Source organism: Bos grunniens, chromosome 10, assembly GCF_055505025.1.
Source record: "Bos grunniens cultivar Pamir isolate PY7600 chromosome 10, Bosgru_T2T1.0, whole genome shotgun sequence".
NCBI classification, from domain to species: Eukaryota; Metazoa; Chordata; class Mammalia; order Artiodactyla; family Bovidae; genus Bos; species Bos grunniens.
In genome coordinates, this window is record NC_141174.1 from 41,853,627 (window position 1) to 41,877,876 (window position 24,250).

At 38.1% G+C, this 24,250-nt stretch overlaps 1 protein-coding gene across 3 annotated transcripts in view; it reads right to left on the reverse strand.

Moving 5' to 3' along the window:
• CEP152 (centrosomal protein 152) overlaps nucleotides 1–24,250 on the reverse strand; it is a 149,876-nt gene that overhangs the window by 2,834 nt on the left and 122,792 nt on the right. The gene's annotated exons all lie outside the window — the stretch shown is intronic.

Below are 24,250 nucleotides of genomic sequence, written 5' to 3' on the forward strand. Positions count from 1 at the left end.
GAAGAAGTATCATGGACCATATTCAGGTCTTGTGGCTTCCTCTATCTACCAGACTGGTTGGGTATAAATTTGACCCTTCTCAGGAATAGCCAGGATTTTATTTATAGATGAAATAAAACAATGTCAGGAATTTACTTTGAAATGCTACAGAAAATAAAGCTGTCTACTTAGGAAGAAAAAAAAAATAGATTAAAAAAAAAACACCAGTATACAGTTAAACACTTATTATATTTCAATATTTCAAACAAACCAAAAGTCAGACTAGTGTATTACTATCTAGTTGGATCAGTCAGCTTTATATTAAAAAACCAGAGGCCCCGTTTAGTGGACTGGGTGATTACTAACTTCTCTTGGGAAAATCCCAAGCCCTAAAAGGAAACTGTCTGGGTCTCTAACCAAAATGTATCTTAGAACCTGCACTAAAGTTTTGCCTTGTGACATTATTCCAGTATCAACCTAGGACTTTTTCTATAGTGGGAGGTCTTATAGTTATACAGTAAGCTAGTAATCCACAAAAATTTCAGTCTAATTTCCTCCAATCCCATCTAAATCATCTTTCAATTCCAGTGAATAAGCAATCTCTCTGAGGCTACTCTAAGAGGCAAAAATCAGTCACCACAGTCTGCTTTCTACCAGCCAAGACACTGATAAGAGTATTTTAAAATGTGGGACATATCCCCATTTTCTCCACTTAGTAAGTATATTTTCCAGTGTTGCTAACCAACAAGTCATGAACCCACCTAATGGGCTTTTTCAGATCATTAAGGCCAAGTCATTACTATTATGAGAATTCCGTAGTTTCATTTTCTAAGTCAGCGGCTATTAAGTGGAAAACATGCTAAGAGCAAAAGTCTCCAAATTACTATCTTTATTTCCCTTTAACTCTAATTTTAACCAGAGGTCATTCTCATTAAAAAGCCTCTGGGGTCTTTGATAAATGTAAATTTTATACTCCCTGAGAGATCCTTGGCCCTTTGCTGTGGCTGCACTCATGCCAGTCATCCAGCTGCTATCAATTAACATTCCATCGATTTCTCTGTCAGTTTGGGTTAGGCTTGACTGAGTCACAGGTACAGTCTATTTGGCAACATTTTGATTCCACAATGTGCTCACCATAGTAGACTTAGAACCTTTAGTGAAGTTTTATTCAAAAACAAACATTTATTGAGCACTTACTATGTGAAAGGCACTATATATTTGATCTAGTTCCAGTGACATAGAACCTCTTTGTCCTAATTGCTGGTTAAGCTAACTTTCTTAAAAAAAAGAGGTTATTAAAGTATCATTCTGTGTTAAAGTAAGAATTGTTTTTTTGGCTTTTGTTGAAAAATTACATGAATGATAGAAAGAAAAAAAGGAAAGGAATGAAAGGGCAAGAGGGATAACACAGTAATAAAAGAAACATAAGAATAAGCAGACAAGAAAGAGAAAAATAGCAAAGATGAAAATAAAAACACAATGACAAAAAAGAAATGAAATAATGAAAAAGGATTAAAAAAGAATAAAGGCAACAGAGACGAAAAGAGGGGTGAATCAATAAAGAAATAAAGGAAGCAAAAGTATTTATAATTCCTTCAATATGCTAGTCATAGATTTTCTCCTAGTATAATGCACTTTAAAATAATGAATAAAAGATATGTGTATTTTTTAAAATGCACAAGTCATTAAATGAATAGTCGATGTGGAAAGGAAGTGAAAATCTTCCAAGGCCCCAAATCACAAAAAGCATGAGCTGAGAGGGTGAGTCAGCACTGAAGCCAAATGTTGCACTAAAACCATCTGTCAGTCTCTGGTGGCCAATGGGAAAAGGGATATAGAAGAAAGTGAGCCCCCTGGAAGATAAGCTCTTAGTGAGCAAAACGGAAAAACAAAAAACAAAAGCCCCGAAGAGGTAAAATATAAGAAAACTTTCTTACTTCATACTTGACTCAGGTAAAAGGGAAAAAAAACATTCTCTCCTGGAATTTCTTACCAACGTCATAGTTTGCAGTTGAATTTCTATTGGGTGCAAAAAAAAAAAAAAAATGTATGGAAAGGCCCCACAGTTATGTTGAGCTGCAAACCTAATTCTTTGCAGAGTAGCATACCTTAATTAAACCCAGATTTTGGTAAATTCCTAAGGATGAAGTTCCAAGGCACTTGAGCTCTCATTAAAGGACATTACCGATACTCATAAAGAAACAGAACACTATGAGTCAGAAGCAGAACAAACAACAGACTTCAGAATTATACCTGTAAAGATTAGATATGCTAGAATAATCAAAAATTAAAACAAAATAACTGTTTAATATGCTTAATTAAAGAAGACAAGAAGACAAAAATATGGCAAGGAGCAAGAGTTTATAAAAACTAGTGAGAAGTCATTTTTTGAAAACCACATAAATGTTTAAACTGGAATTAGAAACAGCAGATTAGACACAGCTGAAAAAAGACTTTACAAAGTGAATAATAGGGCTGAAAGAATTAAGCAGAATGTAACTCAAGAGATATACAAATATAAAACATGAAAAAGTTAAGAATCATAGATTATGGACTTAGCTTCCCTGGTCTTAGCTTTGCCTGCAATGCAGGAGACACAAGTTTGATCCTTGTGTCAGAAAGATTCCCTGGAGAAGGAAATGGCAACCCTTTCCAGTATTCAGTTCAGTTCAGTTCAGTCGCTCAGTCATGTCCGACTCTTTGCAACCCCATGAATCGCAGCACGCCAGGCCTCCCTGTCCATCACCAACTCCTGGAGTTCACTCAGACTCACGTCCATCGAGTCAATGATGCCATCCAGCCATCACATCCTCTGTCGTCCCCTTCTCCTCCTGACCCCAATCCCTCCAGGCATCAGAGTCTTTTCCAGCAAGTCAACTCTTCGCATGAGGTGGCCAAAGTACTGGAGTTTCAGCTTTAGCATCATTCCTTCCAAAGAAATCCCAGGGCTGATCTCCTTTATGATGGACTGGTTGGATCTCCTTGCAGTCTAAGGGACTCTCAAGAATCTTCTCCAACACCACAGTTCAAAAGCATCAGTTCTTCAGCACTCAGCTTTCTTCACAGTCCAACTCTCACATCCATACATGACCACTGGAAAAACCATAGCCTTGACTAGATGGACCTTTGTTGGCAAAGTCATGTCTCTGCTTTTCAATATGCTATCTAGGTTGGTCATAAATTTCCTTCCAAGGAGTAAGCGTCTTTTAATTTCATGGCTGCAATCACCATCTGCAGTGATTTTGAAGCCCCAAAATATAAAGTCTGACACTGTTTTCACTGTTTCCCCATCTATTTCCCATGAAGTGATGGGACCAGATGCCATGATCTTTGTTTTCTGAATGTTGAGCTTTAAGCCAACTTTTTCACTCTCCTCTTTCATTTTCATCAAGAGGCTTTTTAGTTCCTCTTCACTTTCTGCCATAAGGGTGGTGTCATCTGCATATCTGAGGTTATTGATATTTCTCCCAGCAATCTTGATTCCAGCTTGTGTTTCTTCCAGCCCAGCGTTTCTCATGATGTATTCTGCATATAAGTTAAATAAGCAGGGTGACAATATACAGCCTTGATGTACTCCTTTTCCTATTTGGAACCAGTCTGTTGTCCTGCCTAGAAAATCGCATGAACAGAGGAGCCTAGTGGGCTTCAGACCCTGGGGTTGCAAGAATATGTCCACTGTTCACAGATGACATAATAATATGCACAGAAAATCCTAAGGACACCACCAGAAAAACACTACTAGACTTCATTAATGAATTCTGTAAATTTTCAGGTTACAAATTACACAGAAATATGTTGCATGTCTATATACTAATAATAAACTATCAGAAAGAGAAATTAAGAAAACAATCAATTTACAAGTGCATCAGAAAGAATATAATACTTAGGAATAAATCTAACAAAAGAAGTAAAAGAACTATATTAAGAAAACTGTAAGACAATGATGAAAGAAATTGAAGAAGACACAAAAAGATGGAATGATATCTCTGATCATAGACTGAAAGAACTGGTACTGTTAAAAGGACCATAATCCCTGAGGGAATCTATAGATTCAATGCAATCCCTATCAAAATATCAAAGCTTTTTTTTTTTTAAACAAACTAGAACAAACAAATTTTAAAACTTCATGGAAAAACCAAAGTTCCTGAATAGCCAAAATAATTTTGAGAAACAACAGCAAAGTTGGAGGTATCACATGCCCTGGTTTCAAACTATACCACAAAGCTACAGTAATCAAAATAATATGGTACAGGCACAAAAACAGATACATAGATCAATAGAACAGAAAAGAGCCAAGAAATGAATCCATATTTTTATAAGCAATTAATCTATGACAAAAGAGGCAAAAACATACAATGGGGAAAAGATGAAAACTGGACAACATACAAGAGAATCAAACTGGACTACTTTCTCACACCAAATAAAAAAATAAACTCAAAATGTAAGACCTGATGTAACTTAAATGTAAGACCTGAAACCTTAACATTCCTGGAAGAAAACAGACAGTTCATTCTTTGACATCAGTCGTAGCAATATTTTTAATATGTTTTTGTTTTTATTTCTTCAGGCAAGAGAAACAAAAGCAAAAATAAAAAAAATGGGCTACATTAAACTGAAACATTTCTGTACAACAAAGGAAACCATCAACAAAAATGAAAAGGTTGTCTACTGAACTGGAAAATATATTTGCAAATGATATATCTGATAAGGTGTTAATATCCAAAATACACAAAAAATTCACACAACTTATAATCAAAAAAACAACCTGTTTAAAAACTGGGCAGACCTGAGTAGACACAGTTCCAACAAAGACATATAGATGGCCAAAAGACACATGAAAAGATGGTTAACATCAATAATCATCAGGGAAATGCAGATCAAAACCACAATGAAATATCACTCCACACTTATGAATGGCCATTATCAAAAAGACAACAAATAACAAGTGTTGGCAAACTCCAGGAGACAGTGAAGAACAGGGAAGCCTGGCGTACTACGGTCCACAGGATTGCGAAGGGTCAGACACGACCAAGTGGCTAAACAACAACAAACAAATGTTGGCAAGGATGTGGTGAAAAAGGCATACTTTTATAGGTAGCCACTACAGCAAACAATAAGCAAGTTCCACAAGAAATTAAAAATAGAATTACCATATAATCCAACAATTCTAATTCTCAATATTTCTCCCCAAAAAACCAAAAACACTAATTCAAAAAGATATATGCACCCCTATGTTCCTTGCAGCATTATTCACAATAGCCAAAATGTGAAAGCAATCTGTCTCTCAGTGAATAAATGGACAAAGAATTGGTGTTGTGTATGTATATACACATACAATATTATATATGCATATAAATATAATGGAATATTACTGTCATAAAAAAATGAAATATTGCTATTTTGCAATATGGACCTAGAGGGTATTATGTTAAACAAAGTAAGTCAGAGAAAGTCAAATATTATGGTTGATTTTTACATGGAATCTGAAAAACAAAGTACCAAGCATAACAAAACAGAAACAGTGTCATAGACACTGAGAATAAACTGGTGGTTGCCAGAGGACTGGTGGTAGGGAGGGGGATATCTGATAAAGTGAGAGAAATCAAGAGGTGCAAACTTTCAGTAAAAAAATAAATGAGCTTGGGGATAAGAAGTTCAGTGTGGGGAATACAGTCAAAAATAAAGTAATATCTTTATATGATGACAGTAACTAGACTTATTGTGGTGATCATTTTGTAATTTACAGAAATATTGAATCTTGTGTGTCAAGAACATGGCCTTGTAGGTCAATTATACTTCAAAATGCAAACAAACAAACTCAGAAAAAAAAAAACAGATTTTTTTCTATGAGATTTGTGGTTACCTGAAGCAGTGGAGGTGTGGGTGGGGATTCAGTGAAGGCAGTTAAAAAGTACAAACTTCTAGTTTAAGACATGTAAGCACTAGGAATATAACATACAACATGATTAATAAATTAATACTGCTGTATGTTATATACTAAAGTTATTAAGAGAATAAGTCCTGAGTTCCATCACAAACAAAAAAACATATATTTTCTTTTATTTGGTATCTATATAACATGATAGGTATTCACTAAACTTATTGTGGTAATAATTTCATGATGTATGTAAGTCAAATCATTAAACTTATACACCTTATACAGTGCTGTATGTCACTTATATCTCAATAAAACTGGAAGAAAAAAAGGTTTTATAAACCAGGAAGGAATAAGAATCCTAAATGTATCAATATAATAAGATAGCTTCAAAATATATAAAGAAAAATTGACATGACTACAAGGAGAAATTTATCAGTTCACTGTCGAGAGATTTCACATACCTATAAAGTTCACAGACTGAGTGAACAAAAAATTGTAAGGACACAGAAAATTTAAGCAAAATTTAACATATTTGTCAAGTTGAATCCAATGATCACATATGGAACATGGACTTCTGAAATGGATAACACACATTTTTTAAAAACACACATGGAACATTTGATGGAAAATGGCAAGACAGAGAGTATAAATTAATGCTGATAGAAAAAGAAGTAGGGAGATAATTAACACCTCTTCCCAAGTTCTAATCTCGCCCTAAATACTAACTGTAGCCATTCTTGGACTACAAGAAGATCAAACCAATCAATTCTAAAGGAAATCAACCCTGAATATTCATTGGAAGGACTGATGCTGAAGCTCCAATACTCTGGCCACCTGATGTGAAGAGCCAGCTCATTGGAAAAGACCATGATGCTGGGAAAGACTGAGGGCAAAAGCAGAACAGGGTGGCAAAGGATGAGATGGTTAGATAGCATCATCAACTCAGTGGACATGAATTTGAGCAAACTCTAAGAGCCAGTGAGGGACAGGGAAGCCTGGCATGCTTCAGTCCATGGGGTTGCAAAGAGTCGGATACAACTTAGTGACTGATGGAACAACAACAGCCATTCTTTTTAAGAATAAATCTTTACAGAATCTCTGGGTGGAGGGACTTCAGAGGTGTCCACTGCAACTCTATGCCTGACACAAAAGTCACTGCAACATTCCCCTAAAGCCTTAATCTAGCTTTTGTTTAAGCCTCTCCATGATGGGGAGCTGTAGTAGTCCTGGGTGGCCCTGTGTTTCTAGCCCCTCCCTGCCTTTAACCAGCTGGTATGCCTGCAGGTGAGTCACTCTTTCACCACAGCAATTCAACTGTATCTCTGAGATAACCAGTCATTATCTAGTTTGTGGACAATGGCACAGGATGGTGATGATTTAAGAAATTCTACTCAGACACCAGATCTTACATGTAGGTGACAGGGCCTATTAAAAGCAGTTGTATAACCATGCAATGCAATTATGTGGAGTTTCAGGATAATGTGGTTAGCCTTTGTAAACTCCTCTCAGAGCTTCTTGCAACCTGGAATACAAGGAATTCAACTTTTGGACCAGCAGAATACATACCCATCTCCCATTAATAGTTTCTGAAATTTAAAAAGAAAAACACATATAATGAAAAACAGCAAAAGAGTGCCCCATCCTTTCCTATGTACTGTACTGTCCTCCAGGGACAACAACTTTCAGTTCCTTTATCTGTGTTTTCAAATCTTTCCTCTAGTTTCTAAATAACATGTTTATACTGATGCTTTTAATTTTTTTTAGTGTTACAGTTTATTTCCAACTATGGAAAATAAAGTTTTGGCTCACATACCCTGCCTGTCCCTACATACATATACTTTTTCTCCCTGATAATCTCAATATAACTATTTATTCTTCTTGCTTATATCAGTGTATTGATTATTATAATCAAACAAATATTATTCAGTAATAAGCTTATAGTATAAATAGATCTCCTTCCACATGCAATCTTGTTTTCTCTAAAGGATATACTGTCTTTTACAATTCCTCAACTTTTTAAAAACATACCTCTCCTACTTCATCCACAGTTCTTCAACAGAACTAAAAATACTGTCTCAAGTTCAACTCGGCAGATATGCTTTAAGTTCCCTTTTTCTTTAAGAAAGAAAGAAAAGCTAACGTCTCGGCTATTGCCACCCTTTCCCATTATTCCAGACTGATTCCACTCTAGGCTTGTTGTACCATTGCAACTTCCCTTCACAAGCACCCTGTGAATATCCCTCCTTCTCCACTGTGTTGCATTAGATCCTTGTTCCGGAGTCTGTGTTTTTCACTTTGCTTGTCAACTTGCTTTGGTGAAGCATATCTCATACTGGGTTTGTTCTTTTATTTGAGGTAAATTTGCATTATTCACTTTATTGACAGGCTAAGTATTGAATTATGAATTGAAAATCATTTTTCCAATTTTGAAGGCACTGTTCCACTGTCTTCTAATTTTACATTACAACTGAGAAGTCTCATGCCCTCTGATTCTTGATTCTTATTCTGTGATCTCTTTTTATAATATGTGGACATTTCTATGAAAATTCAGAAATAATATGTCAAGTAGGAACATTTATTAATCTAATAGCTTCATGTAATTTACCCATTAAAATCATACTTTAGAGAAATATTTAAAGTCATGATAAAATTACCTGACAAAAGAGAGAATATATAATATTTTAAAATACTGAAAGTATTCATCAAAATATTAAAAGTGGCACTGCTATACGATGACATCTGTGGAGCTTGCTTTTTCAGTAACTTCTTGTTCTGAACTGAATGACTGCATTACCCCCAAATTAATATGGTGACACTCAAGCCTCCCCCCAATCCCATGATGGTTCCCAGGTGGTACAGTGGTAAAGAATCTGCCTGCCAACGCGGGAGATGCAGTTTCGATCCCTGGGTTGGGAAGATCCCTTGGAGGAGGGTATGGCAATCCTCTCCAGTACTCATGCCTGGAGAACCCCCATGGACACAGGAGCCTGGCGGGCTACAGTCCATGGAATTGCACAGAGTCAGACATGACTGAACGACTGAGCACATAGCAGTAAGAAGAGAATTTGAGAAGTAATTAGGTTTAGATGAGATCATGAAAGTGGGGCCCCCATAATGGGAGTAAGTCCTTATAAGACTAGGAAGGGAGACTAGAACTTTCTCTCAATTGACATGTGAGAACACAGAGAAGGCAGCTGTCTGGAACCAGGGTTTTTAACAGGAAACAAATCTGTCAGCACCTTAGTCTCGGACTTCCCAGTCTCTAGAACAATAAGATAAATATTTGTTGTTTAAGCCACCCAGTCTATGATATTTTGTTATAGCATCCCAAGCTAAGATACTTCCACATTAAATACATTTCTGCAAGCTGTGTTTATTTTCACAGTTGGGTTTGAAAGGTGTCCTTATGCCATGTTAAAAGTCATCTTTACAACAGTAATAAATGTCATTACTTATAAAATCAATAAAGGAGCATATTAATATAAATCTTTATAAATGTCATTTTAATCATATTTCCAATATTTTTAATAAACATTCTAAACATATAGCAAATTTAAAGAAATTTATCAGTCAACAACTATATATCTACTACTTAGGTTAAACCAGTAACATTTTACTATACTTGCTTTATCACATACCTATCCATTTATGCATCCCTCTAGCCATACATTAGAGCTATACATTGGAGCTGAAGCTTCAACACTTTGGCCATGTGATGCGAAGAGCTAACCCATTGGAAAAAGACTCTGATGCAGGGAAAGATGGAAGGCAGAAGGAGAAGAGGGTAACAGAGGATAAGATGGTGAGATGGCATCACCAACTCAATGGACATGCTGCTGCTGCTGTAAGTCACTTCAGTCGTGTCCAACTCTGTGCGACCCCATAGACGGCAGCCCACCAGGCTCCCCTGTCCCTGGGATTCTCCAGGCAAGAACACTGGAGTGGGTTGCCATTTCCTTCTCCAATGCATGAAAGTGAAAGTGAAGTCACTCAGTCGTGTCCGACTCTTAGCGGCTCCATGGACTGCAGCCCACCAGACACCTCCATCCATGGGGTTTTCCAGGCAAAAGTACTGGAGTGGGGTGCCATTGCCAATGGATATGAGTTTGAGCAAACTCCAGGAGATGGTGAAGGACAGGGAAGTCTAGTGTGCTGCAGTCCATAGGCTTGCAAAGAGTAGGACATGATTTAGCACAACTAGCCATATATTAATCTCTCTTAATTTTTCATGAGTTTCAAACAAATAGAAGACATTAATATAGGTAGTCAGAGAGGTGCCTCCAGGATCAGCAGCCTTCTTCCTCCACCCTGTAGTCATTGTTGTTTAGTTGCTAAGTCATGTCCAACTCTGCAACCTCATGGACTGTAGCCTGCCAGGTTCCTCTGTTCATGGAATTTTCCAGGCAAGAATACTGGAGTGGGAAGCTAGTTTCTACTCCAGGATATCTTCCCAACTCAGGGATCAAACATGTGTTTCCTCATCTCCTGTATTGGCAGGCAGATTCTTAACACTGCATCACATTGTATATACATCTCTTTAAAGGTTGTGGCTGCGATCCAAGTCTACAAGCAATAAATGCTGGAGAGGATGTGGAGAAAAGGGAACCCTCTTACACTGTTGGTGGGAATGCAAGCTAGTACAGCCACTATGGAGAACAGTGTGGAGATTCCTCAAAAAATTGGAAATAGAACTGCCTTATGATCCAGCAATCCCACTGCTGGGCATACACACTGAGGAAACCAGAAGGGAAAGAGACACGTGTACCCCAGTGTTCATCGCAGCACTGTTTATAATAGCCAGGACATGGAAGCAACCTAGATGCCCATCAGCAGATGAATGGATAAGAAAGCTGTGGTACATATACACAATGGAGTATTACTCAGCCATTAAAAAGAATTCATCTGAATCAGTTCTAATGAGATGGATGAAACTGGAGCCTATTATACAGAGTGAAGTAAGCCAGAAAGAAAAACACCAATACAGTATACTAACACATATATATGGAATTTAGAAAGATGGTAACAATAACCTGGTGTACGAGACAGCAAAAGAGACACTGATGTATAGAACAGTCTTATGGACTCTGTGGGAGAGGGAGAGGGTGGGAAGACTTGGGAGAATGGCATTGAAACATGTATACCATCATGTATGAAATGAGTCACCAGTCCAGGTTCGATGCACGATACTGGATGCTTGGGGCTGGTGCACTGGGACGACCCAGAGGGATGGTATGGGGAGGGAGGAGGGAGGAGGGTTCAGGATGGGGAACACATGTATACCTGTGGCGGATTCATTTTGATATTTGGCAAAACCAATACAATATTGTAAAGTTTAAAAGTAAAATAAAATTTAAAAAAAATAAATAAAGGTTGTAGCTTGCATATTATCAACTAGAGTTTAATAGTTTATATTACTTTTCTTTCAAGATAAAATTCACATATACTGACATGTACAAATATGTAATGTACTTTGAGTTTTGAAAAATGCATACATCTGTTCAATCCAAACTGCTATCCAAATATAATATCACTGTAACACTTCATGTAAAATTAACAACACTCATAACCATATAGGTCTACGTAACAGTCATTTCCATCCTTTATGCTATAATTGTCATATGTAAAATATTACACCTATATACAGTTGACCCTTGAACAACATGACCCCTTGTGCAGCCAAAAATCTGTATATATCTTTGGCCACCCCCCCCAAAACTTAACTATTAATAGCCTGGTATTGACCACAAGCCTCACCAATAACATAAGCAGCTGATGAACACATATTTTAAGTTATATGTGTTATATACTGTATTCTTACCAAAAAGCTAAAAAAAAATCATTAAGAAAATATAAGGAAGAGAAAACACATTTATAATACTGCACTATATTCATCAACACTGTAAGTTTACATCAATTGTGTACCAAGAGGAATTATCTGTAAGTACCTATATCAATCCTGTCTTATATGATACAAAACAGTGTACATGTTATATGTATTTCTAATTAGACATTAAAAAAGATAATGTGAAAAATAAATTCATATTTATTTATAGGTATAACATTTCTTGCACTGTTAACAAAAAAAAGCAATATTATTTACAGAAGCTTTATAGTAGCTGAGTATAACTGATACAACTGCTTCATAGTAGCCTAGCCTATCGGAGAAGGCAATGGCACCCCACTCCAGTACTCTTGCCTGGAAAATCCCATGGACGGAGGAGCCTGGTAGGCTGCAGTCCATGGGGTTGCTAAGAGTCAGACACAACTGAGCGACTTCACTTTCACTTTTCATTTCATGCATTGGAGGAGGAAATGGCAACCCACTCCAGTGTTCTTGCCTGGAGAATCCCAGGGACAGCGGGGCCTGGTGGGCTGCTGTCTATGGGGTTGCACAGAGTCGGACATGACTGAAGTGACTTAGCAGCAGCAGCAGCAGCCTAGCCTATACACTAATGAATACATCATTATAAAATTTTATGGTATATACTATTAGTCATATTCATAATATAGTATCAGAAACATTGTCATACTTTTTTTTAGTGAAAAACCAATTACCTATGATGATAGGCTAATACACAGTTCCACAAATTAAAAGAGAGCAAAGCATCACTCACTTCATGTTTTTGTAAGGATAGACTAGTATCTACATATATTTTACGCATTTGTGACATATCTAATTTTTTCTTTTTTTTTTTTTGCTATCTCTAGGCTGGACAGTTCATCTGTGAGTTTTCTCAAATTATCTCAAAATTCTTCTAAATTTTTCTAATGTATTTATTGAAAACAATCTGCATATAAGAGGAACTACACAGTACAAAACCATGTTGTCAAGGGTTGACTTTCCCTTACTAGCCCATGAGACAATAAGTTTTGCTCAAAACCGTCATGTATTTTAAACAAACTAAAAGAAAAATATTTTATATTTACCAGTTCTAGTGTTTTCCCTTCTTTCCTTCCTTCGTGTTTTTTTTTTTTCTTCCCTTCCTTTCTGAAGAACCAGGTTTCCATCTGAGCTTATTTCCCTACAACCCACAGAACTTCTTTTAGCATTTCTTTAGTGGAGTTATGCTGACAAGTTCTCTGAATGTCTTTAGCTTTCTTTTATGTGAAATGTCTTTATTTGCCTTCATTTATTGAATAATATTTTTGTTGATATCCAATTTGGGGCTGACAGGTTTTTTTTTTCCTAGTATTTCTTTAAAGATGTTGTTTAACTGTCTTCTGTCCTTGTTTCTAAGATTTCAGTACTCATTCAAATCACTGTTCTCCTATATGTAATGCATTATTTTTCTCTGGTGGCTTTCAGGATTTTCTCTTTATTCTTAGTTTTCAGCTGTTTGATTGTGCTCTGAATTGAGGTTTGCTGAGCTTTTTTTTTTTAATATAAATTTATTTATTTTAATTGGAGGCTAATTACTTTACAATATTGTATTGGTTTTGCCATACATCAACATGAATCCGCCACGGGAGTACACGTGTTCCATCCTGAACCCCCCTCCCACCTCCCTCCCCATACCATCCCTCTGGGTCATCCCAGTGCACCAGCCCTGAGCATCTTGTATCATGCATCGAACCTGAACTGGCAATTCGTTTCTTATATGATATTATACATGTTTCAATGCCATTCTCCCAAATCATCCCACCCTTTCCTTCTCCCACAGAGTCCAAAAGACTGTTCTATACATCTGTGTCTCTTTTACTGTCTCTCATACAGGGTTATCATTACCATCTTTCTATATTCCATATATATGCATTAGTATACTGTATCGGTGTTTTTCTTTCTGGTTTAATCACTCTGTATAATAGGCTCCAGTTTCATTCACCTCATTAGAACTGATTCAAATGTATTCTTTATAATGGCTGAGTAATACTCCATTGTGTATATGTATCACAGCTTTCTTATTTGTGACATTGTACAGGAGACAGGGATCAAGACCATCCCCACAGAAAAGAAATGCAAAATGGCTGTCTGGGGAGCCCTTACAAATAGCTGTGAAAAGAAGAGAATCGAAAAACAAAGGAAAAAAGGAAGGATATAAGCATCTGAATGCAGAGTTCCAAAGAATAGCAAGAAGAGATAAGAAAGCCTTCCTCAGCAATCAATGCAAAGAAATAGAGGAAAACAACAGAATGGGAAAGACTAGAGATGTCTTTAAGAAAATCAGAGATACCAAGGGAACATTTCATGCAAAGATGGGCTCAATACAGGACAGAAATGGTATGGACCTAACAGAAGCAGAAGATATTAAGAAGAAATGGCAAGAATACACAGAAGAACTGTACAAAAAAGATCTTCACGACCCAGATAATCACGAGGATGTGATCACTCACCTAGAGCCAGACATCCTGGAATGTGAAGTCAAGTGGGCCTTAGAAAGCATCACTACGAACAAAGTTAATGGAGGTGATGGAATTCCAGTTGAGCTATTTCAAATCCTGAAAGATGATGCTGTGAAAGTGCTGCACTCAATATGCCAGCAAATTTGGAAAACTCAGCAGTGGCCACAGGACTGGAAAAGGTCAGTTTTCATTCCAATCCCAAAGAAAGGCAATGCCAAAGAATGCTCAAACTACCGCACAATTGCACTCATCTCACATGCTAGTAAAGTAATGCTCAAAATTCTCCAAGCCAGGTTTCAGCAATACGTGAACTGTGAACTTCCAGATGTCCAAGCTGGTTTTAGAAAAGGCAGAGGAACCAGAGATCAAATTGCCAACATCCGCTGGATCATGGAAAAAGCAAGAGAGTTCCAGAAAAACATCTATCTCTGCTTTATTGACTATGCCAAAGCCTTTGACTGTGTGGATCACAGTAAACTGTGGAAAATTCTGAAAGAGATGGGAATACCAGACCACCTGACCTGCCTCTTGAGAAACCTATATGCAGGTCAGGAAGCAACAGTTAGAACTGGACATGAAACAACAGACTGGTTCCAAATAGGAAAAGGAGCATGTCAAGGCTGTATATTGTCACCCTGCTTATTTAATTTATATGCAGAGTACATCATGAGAAATGCTGGACTGGAAGAAACACAAGCTGGAATCAAGATTGCTGGGAGAAATATCAATAACCTCAGATATGCAGATGACACCACCCTTATGGCAGAAAGTGAAGAGGAACTAAAAAGCCTCTTGATGAAAGTGAAAGAGGAGAGTGAAAAAGTTGGCTTAAAGCTCAACATTCAGAAAACAAAGATCATGGCATCTGGTCCCATCACTTCATGGGAAATAGATGGGGAAACAGTGGAAACAGTGGCTGACTTTATTTTTGGGGGCTCCCAAATCACTGCAGATGGTGATCACAGCCATGAAATTAAAAGACGCTTACTCCTTGGAAGGAAAGTTATGACCAACCTAGATAGCATATTGAAAAGCAGAGACATTACTTTGCCAACAAAGGTTTGTCTAGTCAAGGCTATGGTTTTTCCTGTGGTCATGTATGGATGTGAGAGCTGGACTGTGAAGAAGGCTGAGCGCCGAAGAATTGATGCTTTTGAAGTGTGGTGTTGGAGAAGACTCTTGAGAGTCCCTTGGACTACAAGGAGATCCAACCAGTCCATTCTGAAGGAGATCAGTCCTGGGATTTCTTTGGAAGGAATGATGCTAAAGCTGAAACTCCAGTACTTTGGCCACCTCATGCAAAGTGTTGACTCATTGGAAAAGACTGTGATGCTGGGAGGGATTGGGGTCAGGAGGAGAAGGGGACAACAGAGGATGAGATGGCTGGATGGCATCACTGACTCGATGGACATGAGTCTGAGTGAACTCCGGGAGTTGGGGATGGACAGGCGTGCTGCAATTCATGGGGTTGCAAAGAGTTGGACATGACTGAGCGACTGAACTGAACTGATCTGAACTTTCTTATCCATTCATCTGCTGATGGACATCTAGGTTGCTTCCATGTCCTGGCTATTATAAACATTGCTGTGATGAACATTGGGGCAAACGTGTCTCTTTCAATTCTGGTTTCCTCAGTGTATATGCCCAGCAGTGGGATTGCTGGGTCATAAGGCAGTTCTATTTCCAGTTTTTTTAAGGAATCTCCACACTATTCTCCATAGTGGCTGTACTAGTTTGCATTCTCACCAACAGTGTAAGAGGGTTCCCTTTTCTCCACACCCTCTCCAGCATTTATTGCTTGTAGACTTTTGGATAGCAGCCATTCTGACTGGCGTGAAATGTAAATCTATAATTTACACAAAATTAGGTGCATTTTGGCCATTATGTCTTAAAATGTTTCTTTCTATCTCATTTGCCTTTTCTCTTCTCTTCTGGGTTGCAAAATATACACATGTTAATCTTTTGATCTTATACCACAAATACCTCTTTTTTAAGTGTTTTTGCTCACTGTCATTCAGATTAGATATTTGTTGATCTACCTTCAAGTTCAGTGACTCTTTCCTCTATCATCTCCTTTTGCTATTAAGCCCATTAAGCAAATTTTACATATAAGGTAATTTTTTAATATGTTTTGTTCTTTCCATGGTTTATTTCCTTACTGAAATTTTCTATCTTTTCATTCACTGTATGTTTTTATACTTTTTACACCTTTACATCATTATGTATAGTTATAATAGTTGCTTTGTCTGAAGGGCTTAATCTTCAAAATATACAAACAGCTCATACAATTTTCCACAACAACAACAAAAAAACAAACAACCCAACTGGAAAACGGGCAGAAGACCTTAATAGACATTTCTTCAAAGAAGATATATGGATGGCCAACAGGCCCATGAAAAGATGTTCAACGTCACTAATTGTTAAAGAAATGCAAATTAAAACTACAATGAGGTACCACCTCACACCAGCAAGAATGGCCATCATTTAAAAATCTACAAATAACAAATGCTGGAGAGGGTGTGGAGAAAAGGGAACCCTCCCTTACTATTAAGTTGGTGCAGTCACTATGGAAAACAGTGTGAAGGTTCCTCAGAAAACTAAAAACAGAATTATCATATGATCCAGCAATCTCACCCCTGGGCATATACCTGGACAACACCATATTTAAAAGAGATACAGTCACCTCTATATTCATAGCAGCACTATTCACAATAACCAAGACATGGAAACAACCTAAACGCTCATTATCAGATAACTGGGTAAAGAAGGTGCGGTACATATATATTAATATGATGGACAACTACTCAGATATAAAAAAAGAATGAAATAATGCTATTTGCAACAACATGATGCAACTGGAGATTACCAAACTAAGTGGAGTAAGTCAGAAAGATAAATACCATGATATCACTTATAAAGTGAAAGTGAAGTCGCTCAGTCGTGTCTGACTCTTTGCGACCCCGTGGACTGTAGCCCACCAGGCTCCTCCGCCCATGGGATTCTCCAGGCAAGAATACTGGAGTGGGTTGCCATTTCCTTCTCCAGGGGATCTTCCGAACCCAGGGATTGAACCCAGGTCTCCTGCATTGCAGGCAGACGCTTTAACCTCTGAGCCACCAGGGAAGCCTGGTGGCTACATATAAGATATCACTTATATGTTGAATCTAAAATAAGACACAAATGAACCTATCTAAAGAACAGAAACAGACTTAGAAATAGAGAACACACTTGTGGTTGCCAAGGGGAAGGTGGGTGGGGGAAGGAAGGACTAGAATTGGGATTAGCGGATGTAAATTATTATATATAGGATGGATAAACAAGGTCCTACTGTATAGCACAGGGAACTATTCAATGTCCTATGATAAAGCATAATGAATCAATATCCTATGATAAACCAAAATGGAGAAGAATGTAAAAAATAATGTCTATATGTAAATGAGTCACTTTGCTGTACAGCAGAGATTGCACATTGTAAATCAACTATAATTCAATAAAATAATCCTTGTCTGCTGATTCCAACAACTAGATCATATTTGGTATTACCTATGTTTACTGTTATTTTTCTCAATAATAGATCTTATATTGTATTTCTATTATGTTCAGTAATTTAGGGTTGTATCCCCACTCCAGTACTCTTGCCTGGAAAATCCCACGGAACAAGGAGCCTGGTAGGCTGCAGTCCATGGGGTCGCTGGGAGTCGGACACGACTGAGAGACTTCACTTTCACTTTTCACTTTAATGCACTGGAGAAGGAAATGGCAACCCACTCCAGTGTTCTTGCCTGGAGAATCCCAGGGATGGGGAAGCCTGGTGGGCTGCCGTCTATGGGGTCGCATAGAGTTGGACACGACTAAAGCGTAGGAAATAAGCTGCTTAGCAACAGCAGCAGCAGCTGGACATTTGTAAACATTATCTGGGGAAAATGTATCCTGCTATGTTTCTCAGAAGAGTATTACTTTTTGTTTGTTTTCTGTTTGGTTGGTTTAGTAGATGGATTTAAACTATTAAAATCTAGTTTCTTGGGCACTAAACTCAAATTTCAGTTCAGATGTTCTTTCCTCATTTAAGCTACTTAGACTCTGGCCCATTCAGGCAGAATTTGAGATAACAGAAGTTACACATAAGTTTAGGCTCCCCTCTTGGCTTTCTCACTGCTAAGATTCTTCTCTAAGTTTCCAGAGGCTGTGCGTGCTAAGTCACTTTAGTTGTGTCTGACTCTCTGCAACCCTATGGACTGTAGACCGCCATGCTCCTCTGTCCATGGTATTTTCCAGGCAAGAATACTAGAGAGGCTTGCCATACCCTCCTCTAGGGGATCTTCCAGACCTAGGGATCAAACCTGTGTCTCCTGAATCGGCAGGCATATTCTTTACCACTCCACCCCCTGGGAAGTCCTCTAATTGCCCCAAGTGGCCAAATGTAGTATGCCTCGAAGCTAAAAGCTTAAAAAAACAAAGAAAATTCATTCTTTGCTATTTCCTTCTTCCAAATGACAATTTGTCACCATAACCTGTTTAATTTTGTTCAGGTAGCTTTCGCTTGTTCATTTATTTCATTTTGCACAGAGTTTAGAGTTGTTATCTGTGCAAGACCAGTCTATTAGAATCTTAGACATTTTTGAAGTGAATCAGCATTGTGAGAGATTTTCATGCTTTTATGAAAAAATATTTTAATATATTTCCTACATTGAATTAGAATTACTTTTATATAGCAAGTTTTAAAAACTAGTAGTACTGTATCTCAAATAGAAACTTCGAATACCAAAAAAAAGAAAGTTTACGTTTATCTGGAGAGCAGGGGGAGGCAGGAATTCTTTGGAGAATGATGGTGAAGGTTTTAGGAGAATAAGCAGAGCTGAATATTACAATAAGAATTCAGACTATAAAACAGAAATATCTCTAAACCAAAAGACACCTCTGAGCAGGTATTGCCCCATCAGCACTAGCAAAGAGGAAGCCAAACAGGTTTACCTGGTCAGTATGTCCATCTCTAGGTCCTTGTTAACACTTAACCCTCCATTCCCAGTGCAAGCCCCTCCCCACCAGAGTGCTCAGAACCCGTAATACATTTACTGAATTTAATTCCCAATTTCCTCCAAGACATAATTCTTTCCTCAGTTAACAAGCATCTGAGTGGACATGTCGGCTACTTCAGTGGAAACCAGAGGTTTACATGTTCCATATTGCTATTAGTAATGAGAGGTTCGGTTAGAAACCAACTGTGTGATCTTGGGTGAATCATTTCCCCTTTCTGGGTCTTGGTTTCTTCACCTGCAAAATAGGAGTATGTACTGAAATACCTGCAAGTTTAGTTTTGTAACTTTGAAATTTCAAAGAATTGTACAGAAATTTGTTGAGACTAAGAGAGCTCCAAGTTTAAGTTTTTTACCTTTGAAATTCTAAAAAGTTGCACAGAAATTCTGTAGAACATGAACATTCTTTAAATACATTTAAAATTACTTTTTCCTCTAAAATCTGCTATCCTATAGCATACTTATGGTATTGTGTGCTATATAAAAATCCACTAGAGGGGAGTAAAACATTAGATGACAGCATACTACACCTCAATTTGGATATCCTATATAAATTATATTTGTAATTACTGCCTAATGTCTACTGTCCCGGACCAATCTCACTTAATTGCTTTAAAATACAAAAATGTGAGGGAATCACAATTTCCATGTGGAAATTTTCTATTCTGTGGAATAAAGCCCTAAGCCTGGGGCTAGGGATTCTCTGTACTCTTGCTAATGAAACAAGAGCAGTTCCTGAGAACCACAGTGCCTGTTTTATCTCTAGATTTCTTTTTATTTACAACTGGGTTACAGTGATCAAAAGATGCCCTGATTCTTAATTCAGAAAAGATAACTTCACCCGAACAACTTATTCTTAATGAAAGTGCAGAGCAACTCCTGCGTTGCCAACACTTGACTAGTAATATGTAAAGATACCTCAGAACCTTAACTGTGTTCCTAGTTCTTTGTATCGTGAAGGCTGAAGGAAAAATGTCTTAGGTGGCGGGGGTATCCCCTCACATTAAGATGATTAGAGACCCCTAACCCATAGGTTTAACACTTTTACTTTCAAGAACAATGATTTTTTTTTTTTTAAGAACAATGATTTTAACATAATTAGTTCATCTTTTCTTTCAGAGTAGTTTAGGAGACCTCGGCTTCTGGTTTTTATTATTGGGGAGTCAGTTTCAAGGGACAGGAAGGAGGAACAGAGGAAGGAGAAGGAGGGTGGTACCTTGGTAGGACTCTACTGGAGACTCAGCTCAGAGGACTAGATATGAGAAGAATCTAGTCACGCACGCGTTCTCTATTTCTTCAGGGTTTCATGTTTTTTTTAAATTTCCTAGTAGTTGCAGAATGACAAAGTAGAGAAAGCATTAACTTAGGGGTCAGACAAGCTCTAGATAGATGAACTAACTTCTAACTCTGTGACCTGGTACTATTCATGTAATCTTTCCAGAGTCACAAAATATGAAGCAAGACTCTTCAGTTACAAGACAGAAATCCAACTCAAACTATGTCATGTGGACAATGTCGCCAGGTCTGCCTCTCGTCTGTCATTTGATTCGAGTCACTGTATTGCATTTGATCAGTATATGCTTTCCTTCACTTGGCTAATGGAAGAGGATCTCAAAACTGACTTCATTTCAGAAAGACAATGTCTTTTTCTTTCAACAACCATACATAAAATCCTAGGAGACCAACTCCCTAAGCTTGAGTCTTACGTGCATCTCTCTCCAGGCCTAAGTCACATGCCTACCTTTACGACCAAGGACAGAAGATTAATGACTAGGATTGTCAGTTAAAATACAAGATGCCCAAATGAATATGAATTTCAGATGAACAAGTAATTTTTAGTGTGAGTCCCATGCAATATTAGGGATATACCTATACTAAACAAGTATTTTAGTTTATCTGAAATTCAAATTTAAATTCTAATTGTGTCCACGCACTATTTGGGACATCCTTATCTGATCTGCATGTGAGTAAGCATAGGAAAGTTCAGAAACTCACATGTATGTCATGTAAGTTTCTATATAATGTTCTGATGCCTACAGTTTGTACTACTGCCACAGAACACTGCACACGTCCCTGACACCACCACCTCTGCCAGCAAACTACTATCTCCTTTGCTTTGCACATTGTCAGAGGGAGGAGTTAGGTGTGCTAACTTACAATGTCGATTTTTAAAAAGGTTTTCATGAACCAGCTTTCCGTGGTTAAATACAACTACACTGTCATCCAAGGGCCTCAGGCATTAGCCTACAGAGTAATCTGAGAGGCAAACACCAAGCCACGTTCAGAATTTCTCTTTCACTATGAGGACTCCTCTCCATCATGATGCTTTATCTCCTTGGAGGCACTTAGGTCCCTCTTGCAAACAGCTTTCTGAAAAGCCACTAATCCTTCAGGGAGGGCTCAGACTCAAATTAGTATACCATATGACTCACATCTTCTAGATTCAAAGCATGGTCTTAACATTCCAAGGTTTACAATCTAAATAACTCAATAACACATGCATAGATTAAGAAAACTATATAAAAATTTTAATGAGCCATGCCAGTTAAATATTAAGTGAAAAATATGTTGAATTGATAAACTAGTAAATGATGGTAAAAGTACTGACCTTGCTTTTAAAAATAGAGTAGTACAATCTGTAACAGGAAACATAATAATCAAAATGGGATGATTTGAGAATAGTTTATTTAAAAAGGTGTAGATGTGGGGTAACCATAGAGCTAATGTGCGAACCCTAAGGCTAGTAACAACTGGACTGACTCTATCCCCAAGCTTTAAGCGATGAGAGGAGGGAGAGATTACTCCAACCCAGAGAGTCATGAAAAGCAGTGCAACTCAAAGTGTGGCCTGTAGGTAGGTTCCAGTGTGCAAAATCAGTGATCCACAATGAGATGAGAGTACAAAAATTGACAGAATGTAGCTTAAAATTTTTATAACTATTTGACTTTACTGAGACATACAAGCCTATAGCATCTTACTATAAAAGATCAACAAGATCAGTCGATGATGAAATGAAAACAACAAAACCTGGTCCTTCAGCACATACGGCTTGAGAAGTGCCGGTGTAGAGAAGGACGCCTTGAGGGAAGTATTCCCTTTAGTTCAGGGACACAGGCATCCTGAGATAATCCAAGGGCTGGAGCCAGGGAATTAAACACTTGGACTTCGCTATTCTTCTCTCCTATCTCCTGCCAGGACGACCCATTGGCCAAACCCAACTGGAAGCCAGAGACGGGGTAAGGAATGTCCTACTTCTGCCCATGCCATTTCTTAAGGACACCACAAAAGCAGCAGGAAAGCAAAAGAAAAAAAAAGCAAACTAGCTCCAAGTCCTTCTAGGATACCTGGTGAGGACTGGGGCATTCATCTAGCAACTATTCAGCATGTTAACTATTTGGGATGACTTTGTAGTATTTCAATTTTCTCGAGTTAAACTGTGTGATGCAGAATTCCCTTTCTCATATGTTTCTGGACAATGTGGGCTAGAAATGATATTCTGTTGTAAGAGTTGAAGGATGGAAAGAAAATGACAGACATTCTGTTACATTCACATCCCTTCTTCCAGTTACTCAATCAAAAACTAATTTCAGTGTTGTTATGAAGGGAGTTTGCTGATCTGAGTGATTTTAAGTCACACAAAATCATCACTTTCAGTTAGGGATATTATCCTGGGACGGCCTAACTTAATAGGCTGGAAGGCCTTATAAGACAGACTCTGCCTATAGACAATGACTGAAGCTGCATTCCTCTCTTCTTGACTGCCTGTCCTACAGACTTTGGACCTGCTTATTTAGCCATCACAACTGCATAAGCAAATTCCTTGTAATAAGTCTCTTAATATCTATCCATCTATCTACCTACCTACTTCCCTCTCTCTCTCTCTATCCTTCCTACTGGTTCTCCCTCCCTGGTTGAACCCCCGGCAGATAACACTACTTCTTACAGTTGAGCAGGCAGGGAAGGCAATCTGATTCCAGACCCTGAAACCTCCTCTTTGACACCAGCTCAATGTCACCCTCTTCAGACCCAGCCTGGTGTGACCCTTAATGTCCTTCTCATGACCCTCACTACCACAGGCAGCTCCTGCCCTCCAACTAAAGAAGAAAAACTTGAAAGGCAAGAAAGGGCACTAGTCAAAGAATCCAGAAGAATGGCCTGGTGGAAGAGATGGAGGTGGAAAAGAGAAGATTAAAAGAACTGAGTGAATAACCTGCAGAGGAAGGGAGAGGAAGAGGGGTGGGAAAGTGGATGGATGGTGGAAAAAGCACAGAGGGAAGGTCTAGAGGAAGAGACACAGAGCAGTAAGGCAGAAGAGAAGGCTAGTGGGGAGGCCTACGTTTAGCTTTGTCCTCCTTTGATAGGTTGCCTCCCTCCAACCTTGGGGTAATGATGACTGTCCCCACTGGAAATTCACCCTACACTCCAGTCATAACTTATCTGTGAAGGACCACTCCATACTTATGTGACTGATTTTTTTATATCCAGTTTTCATTATTTTTTAGCATTAAAAAAGCTTGCTTTAAACTTGTTGTTGTAAAAGGAAGGTACAGAACAGAATATAACATGCTACCACTTACATAAAATAGGAGCTGTGTATGCATATACACCTGTGTACTTAGACTGAGAGTAGAAGATTCTGCTATAAGGTGGACAACTAGGGAACTGGGGGTCAGAGCTGGAAAGGAGGCTTTTCACTTTACATCTTGAAAGGTTCAACTACCATTTCTATCTATGAGTATTTTAAAAACAAATACAAACTGACTTATGAACAAGTTCTCACAATATATGTATAAATCCTTCTGTATACTACAACCGCAACGTACGTTTGGATACAAGTGAAATATGCGCAACCAGCAGCTACTGCAATCCTTATCTCCTTCCTAAGGCTCTCCAAAGCTTAACCTGTTATGACAGCGAAGCAATACTCCCCATGGAGGTATTTCCGCTCATAATACTATTCCTCTTCAGCAAACACAGGATTTGTGCCAGTCAACTTAATGAGCTGCTGTGATTATGCTCA